Consider the following 7,818-nt stretch of genomic DNA (forward strand, 5'->3'; position numbering starts at 1 on the left):
ATGCTACAGCTACGTAAACATGTCCACCATTATTGATGCTCCTGCTAAGTGTGAATTGCGGAGGCTGTCGTTTCAGATGACCTGGTTCAACGAGTTGACAGAATGGTTAAAGAAAACCACAGATTCACCATTACTCCTTTTTCTACGGAATTTCCAGAAGTTTCAAGGTCTGTTTTGTAGTCTAATGTTACTGAACGGTTAGGCTACATTGGCGCCAACTTTCTTTGAAGAGGGTATTGAAAAGCTTGTCCACAGATGTCCAACCTATCAGAGGTTGAAAAAAAAACGGCCCTCGTAAATATTGATATATTCGTATTTAAATAACCCGGATGACGATCGAAGATACGGAGGTAAATGCTTACACGTTGATATTGTAATAGCTAATAGCAATTAATTTATCAGGTACTTAATTACATTCTTGGTATTACATAGCGATACATTGTAAATAAAATTTCATTAGAAATGCTTTAAATTGTTTGGCGATTTTTTTATCAACGAAAAATGAGTCATTCAGTATTTATTATTCAAAGAAACTTCCTTCGATTTAATTAGCACTGTAATTGAGTTTTTAAAAATTTGTTCAATTTGTTCGGTTGTTCATCAATCTCATTGCAATTTTATTGTATGTAACAAGGTTGACTTAAAGTTTCCGACCTCAACCTGAAGATGTCGGAGCTTATTAATATGAATTATGAAATATTTGGACACTTATTTTCTGATAATAGTTTGAGTGAGTCGATGAGAAGATTTTTCTAAACAGGTTAAAAATCAGCATTGAATTGTCATCAAATATTTCTTATTTAAAGGTTATACATCTACGCAAATGAAAGATGAGTTCAATCCTATGTACGGAGACTGTGCACCGTTATTTACTTCAACTTGACTGACGACGAGCATTAGGACGGCCAAAAGCTACAACAACCAATGATATCGAAACGGTTCATCAAAGGGTACCAGATGATCCTTCATATTTAGGGTAGAGATATAGAAGAGACTCTCGAACACATTTGATCGGAAGTACCCACCATATTTAACATATTGTTTTTCATATTATTTTCCACAAATATCTACTGAATCTTGATGCCTTTTTCTTTTGAGGTATAGTCTAGTCTCTTAATTGAATTCCATTTTTTGTTGTATTATGTTGTTGTCTACAGCTAGTTAACATCTAATTGAATTGAATTGAATCTAATTGAATCTCTGGTATGAACATTGAGATTGAGTCTTCTTAGATGAAATGCTTGTATCATATTTATCTGTATAATGAGCGATGTAAGTCATCTTAATAATGTTTTACCACGATGATTTCTATATGGTTCTCTCAAAAAATCAAAAACAAGAGCGAAGATAATGAGGATGAGGACACAAGAATCGTACGAACAATATAAAACAATCCGTAATGATTGACAAACTAAGACGGATCACTGGAAAACTCTCTCAAAAAGAATGGAGAGCGACTTCTATGGCCTCCAAAAGCAAATCTGGCGATTTATCAGAAATCAGAGACCAACGAACTAATTGTACCTAAACATATAACAAAGCAAACCTGGATCGAATATCTCACAAAATTATACAGTAAAGAGGAAGATGCTATCGAGCGCCACACTCCAGACATAAATACAAATGAGGATATACAAATAGAGAGCAGAGACATAGAATCGGCGTTCCGACAATTGAAAAATAGAAAAAGCCCTGGACCCGACAACATTCCCAATGAACTGCTTAAGCACGGTGGTCAACGACTTACCCAACAACTAACCAACTAGAAATATCTTCACACACCACAGATTATCTGATGAATGGCGAACAAGCACCACCATTCTTATGTTTAAAAAGGGAGACAAAAAAATGCCAGAGAATTACAAAGGCATAAAACTACTGAGTATAACATTAAAACTAACAATAAAAATAATAACAAACAAAATAAATAGTATCATATCCCTGTCGGATGAACAACAAGGATTTAGAACGGGAAAATCATGCACTGATGCAGTGTTTGTTATAAGACAGATTGCAGTGAAGTCGATCGAATACAACAAACCAGCTTACATGTTTCTCATAGATTTACAAAAAGCATTTGACCGGGTTCAGCTAGAGAATATTGTACATTTTCTCTACGATAGACAAGTACCCCATACCTTGATCAAAATCAAAGAGAATGTCTACAGGTCAAGATCGACGGAGAGTTCACCGAATCAATCCCTGTGAAAAGAGGAATATGACAGGGCGACTCACTGAGTCCACTTCTTTTCAACATAATTATGGATGAAATAATAAATCAAGTACGCAGATTGAACGGATACAAAATGAGTGACCGCAATATTACAATCCTATGCTATGCTGACGATGCTGTGCTGGTTGGAGAAAACGAAGACGACCTCCAAAGGCTGCTATATCGCTTTAATTGCACAGTAAAATCTCTAAATGTGATGGTTTCTGCTTCCAAAATAAAAATCCTGACAACATCAAAAATACCTTTTAGATGCAAGCTGGTCGTAGACGACAAAATAATCCAGCAAGAAATGAAATTCAAATATCTGGGTAAAGAACTATCCGGATATGGTGTTATTGAGAGAGGTAAGGTAGCAAACAATAAAAGCAGCAATAGCAGCCGGATGTCTGAACGACAAATACATAAGTATTGAGGCCAAGTCAAGAACCTACAAAACTCTAATCAGACCCATAATGACGTACACAGCAGAAGCTGGGCCTGATACAGCAAAAACAAAAAGGCTCCTGGAAACAAGCAAAATGAAAGTCCTAAGAAAAAGTACTGGTAAAACGCTCCTAGACAGGGAACGTAGCGACGACATAAGGCAAAAATGTAGAGTGGAAAATATTAACGAATGGGTATTGAGCAGAAAGCGCGAATGGGACGAACACATAAGTAGAAAGAGCGAGGAAAGAATAGTAAGGATTAGCACGAGACAACTCAACACTGGGGAGAAGAAGTACGGGAAGGACACGAAAAAGATGGAGTGATAATCTCACCATCAATTGAGGCAATAGGCATGCTGCGAAGAATGAACAGGCAATCTGCCTTAAATGGAGTAGGAACAAGAAGAAGATTTCTATATGATTTTTCCCATGATAATAATGGGTAGTGTAGAGCTATGTCCCTGTATTATACTGGTCCTCTATACTACCTCTATACCATGTTGCATCCCCAAGATATGGTTTTAAAGTAGGGCCAATGTAATAGATATTTACGATATAAGTGTCGTAAAGATTCATATTACGAAATGATATAACCCATTGGATATCGTAATATGAATTTACGATACGAACATATAACATTATTTTACTTACTACCAATACTGTTAATTATTCACTCAAAATTAGTCAATATTCCTGAAATTAATGATATTAGAATCATGTAACAAGCATGCGTTGCGCTCATGGTTGATTCATTTTGCGAACTTCAATTTGGTATAATAGTATCAACATGAGTTCCGACTATGAAAGTGTGGATTCTGATATAGAACTTGCTGCAAATTACGCAATACAAACCCTAGTACTCGCTAAATCTCGCAATAGATGCGAGAAAGAATATAAGCGATTCGAAGACTGGAATAAACATCACGAATTGTACAGGTGTTGCTTTAAATTATTATAATAAGTGAGGCTCAATTTTTTATTCATAGTTCATTCCACTAGTGTGGTATAGTATCTCATTACGAAACTCATATTAGTGTCATAATGTTTGATCTTACATATTGGTAGTGGGTAAACTAATTTACGATATTCAGTTTTCCATAAAACTAACAATTGCTGATATGATCAATGTGTGCTTTAATTTTCCACTTAGAATTCATCGAATTTTACATTGCCATAATTTTTTTTGAATTTTGCATCTACTGAAATTAGCAATCAATATTTTTTAAAGCGGTGTAATTACATAATAATTGCATATGGTCTAAATATATATGGGTGGTATAAAACACAAAGAAATAACCAAGGAAGACAAGCAATAAGACAACTAAATAGTGTATTGTGGGACAAACAAATATCCAAGGAAAACAAACATCGAATATACAATAGCATAATAAAAAGTATAACAACATATAGTAGCGAAATCTGGCCTCTAAAAGAAAAAAAAGTTAAAATGCTTGAAGCCACAGAAATGGATTATTGGAGACGCGCGGCAGGAATATCAAGACTGGAAAAAATAAGAAACGACAGAATCAGGGAGATCATGAAAGTGCAACATACGATTACGGAGGACATTAGGGTGAATCAGTTAAGATGGTACGGACATGTCCAAAGAATGCCCAAACAAATTTTAAATTGGGCACCACAAGGAAGAAGAAAGAGAGGAAGACCAAGATTAAGCTGGAGAGAAGGTATCGAGAAGGATATTCGAGAGAGAGGATTGGAAGAAGATCTTTGGGAAGATCGAGAAAAATGGAAACTGGGAATCGGAAGACGGCGAACCCGATTAATATATATATATATAAAATATAAAGTTTTTGCCACGCCCTCTAAGAAGCTTCTTTTTGATGATTTTTCTTTTTTTAATTTAAAACAACACGTGCCTCTTGACGATCTAAGTTAATTAAATGTTAAACTGATACAAAATATAAAGATGATTATAGAAGAGAAGGCACTACAAATTTTTTTATTTAATAGACTAAATCTTTGAATCTAAATTTTTGTTTACTGTTATTTTGATCAAATATTGATTTTAATTCAATACATTTTTATATTTCGAATAGATCGTGTAGAGACACGTGTTGTTTAGAAGCTGTTTAGGAGGCGTTACAAATAATTTTTATAGACCATCCTCATAATATATGGTAATTATGATATTTTATACTTCAACTTATCTAATGTTTGATAAAATACATTTACCAGATCATTTCGACACTTTGCTGGAATAAAAATCATTTTGTACACTTATGAATTAAAAATAGCGACTATTTAAGATTCTTTTTTTAAATCCATAAGTCTATCACCACGCTATTATTAAAAATAGCTGGAACTACGCAATAAAAAACTCCTGCTTCCTAGTGTTTTATCTTCGATGTTATCATTTATGACGTTAATATTTCATTCTTAAGAAGTAGATGTTATAATTACATCTACACATTGGTATAAATCATCAACCCTTATGATTTTGAACATGAAGTAGTCAATTATTTAGTTCCTCTAGGACTGAATAGATAAATAAATCATGGAGTAAATAGACATTCTTTTTCAAGACACTATAATTCTTTTTGGAAAAAACGTTCATTTAGTTCAAATTATTTAAAATGATATTTACAATTCAATCATCAATCCAATGTTGATTTAATCTGTTTGCAAAATTTGTTTTTAGCACACATATAAGAAAGTGAATTTCGATGGAACTTCAGGATGTTTCTATATTCATGCGATAAAATTCGAATGCGTCGAGTCGAGTCGAGCGCACAGATTATATAGGAGGGTGCATCGAAAATTTGCTCATTTTGGAAAATCGTAGATGTTGCTGATGGTTTTTCGTTTTGTTCTAATGATAATAATTATTCAAAAATTCGGAAATTTGCCCATCTCTAGTACTCCCTTCGGCAGATCAAATTTTCTTGTGCGGTCATCGAACGATCCTTCAAAGTGTGCGCTTGATGCATGAAATGTTTTCTAAATGTGCCCGTGCGCTCGATGCACATGCGTTCCTCGCACCCCTCTCAAAATTCAATAGGTGATTGCTTAAATAAAATAAAAATGGGTCTTTCCTATAACAAAATTTCCTCGGCCCATCCCTTAAAAAGTGGTCATTGAAATCGAGTTTTTATTATTTGTTTCTTCTAAAATTACAGTAATAATAGAAACTTAAAATACTACAAAAGACCAATTTTAATTTCATAAATGTAATCACCTCTTGAATTTAGTCGTATGAATTTAGAAAAACGCTAAATGTACTAGATCTCTATAATGTGTATTTTTAGCAATTAGCAATCGAATTTATACAAGAAGTCTCAGAAATCACAAATGGCAAAATACTTATAGTGAAATCATGAAAATTTGTACGTTTGGGTACAATCATGGTATAATCTTCGTAAATAAAATATTTTCAAAGATAGCCGACTTTGGTCTAAAAATTTTTTTCGAAAAATGCATACTTTTTGAGTTATTAATTTTTTTTGTAAGAAACTTGACCGTTGCAGACCGTTATAAATGATTGCAAATCAAACGAAGTGGTTAATCTTTCCATTCTATGAAGAATTATGCAATTTCCCATTTTGACTGAAAAACTCTGCACTCATTAGAAACTTCACGTTTTTGTGACATACAAATCCACAATACCATCACAATCACTACTTTGCAGTACAATTAAAATCCAACTGTATCACTTCGATTACTCGACTCAACTGACTCACGTCGCGCCGACGCACTCGTTTTTTATGGTTGAGAAAGATTCTAGCCTAGACTCGAAGCGCGTGGAAGCTTCTATCGTTCTCGACATAAATAATAGGATATTTCCGCTTGCTATTAAGAGATGGCGATATTGTCTTTCGTAGTCTAGACACGCGTGGCCTTTTAAATTACTTATAAACATCCGTAAACTTGAGAGTATTTAAACTATGATTTGAGGAATCGAATGAAGTCTAAAAGCTCTAGAAAACATGATTCTTTTTTCTTTGACAGATTTCAATCTCGGGCCTTATTGATACGGCCCAGGGGCCTGAAGCGGCACACGGGCCGAATCTTTGACATGACTGCATTAAGGTTGTTTGCTAAATATTTTGTAGATTATTGGTGTGTTTTTAACTTGTAGCATTTTATATTCGTGTTGCGAAACATCCAGGATTCATACTATGGATTCTTTGTACTTATATTTTTATCTCACAATGAAGAACAGTCAATTTAAATGTCCTATTAAAGCCATACGTTTATGAAATAATGAATATAGTGAATAATCATGATATTATTTTTGGAAGACAATGAAGAATTGTTGGCTGTGACAAGGATAATTCGAAATATACAAAAATAGATCACCCTAAGCCGACTTCCTGACATAAAGATATACATTTTCGTGTCGTTTTCCACATCTAGGAATAACACAACTGTTACTGCATCTACAAGATAATTTCAGCCCATTTATATTGTTTTCTAAAGTTGTTTTTCTAGGGAGAAACTAAAATTTCACCCAATTGACACATAAATACTGTTTTTATTGTGTAAACTGACGATAATTTTCGTTTTATTGGTTTAGTCGCTGTCACGTTTTAAAGTGGTTTTATGTTTGGTTGTAACTATTTGTCGAAGCTGTAAATTGTACTTTAATAGATAAATTGGATAAGGAACCCACAGAGAAAGAAAATTAAACGTCGAGAGATTCTTGTAAATAAATTCAACTTTTTGCTCCAATGTTTAATAATAAAACATATAATATGGGACTTTATCTCAAATATTGGTATAAGCTCATAAAATCCTTTTATTGAAAGACGAAAATGTTATAATACATATTCTGATACACAAAAAAATTATAGGTTAAAATTAATGGATAGTATAATTATTATTCACTGCTGATATCAGCAACACAAGGCCCTGGAGATCATTCAGTTTTTAGAGAAGTTATTCCTCTGTTACAAAGTTGGAATAAGTATTTTTTTCACCTTATTTAATTATAATTGGGTACTTTATGTTGGAACGAGAGCTGGAAAGTAATTGTCTTAATTTCGTGGTCTTCCACTTCCAATTTGAGTCACCACCTTTTAAAAGGTGAGCCGAGGAAATTTTGTTATGGTAAAGACCCAATTTAATTTCAAACGAACAATCTCCTTATGAATTTTGTCGCATTAATTCAGAAAGACACTGTATATGATTTTTACCAAACGA

Source organism: Diorhabda carinulata, chromosome 5 (genome assembly GCF_026250575.1).
Source record: "Diorhabda carinulata isolate Delta chromosome 5, icDioCari1.1, whole genome shotgun sequence".
NCBI classification, from domain to species: Eukaryota; Metazoa; Arthropoda; class Insecta; order Coleoptera; family Chrysomelidae; genus Diorhabda; species Diorhabda carinulata.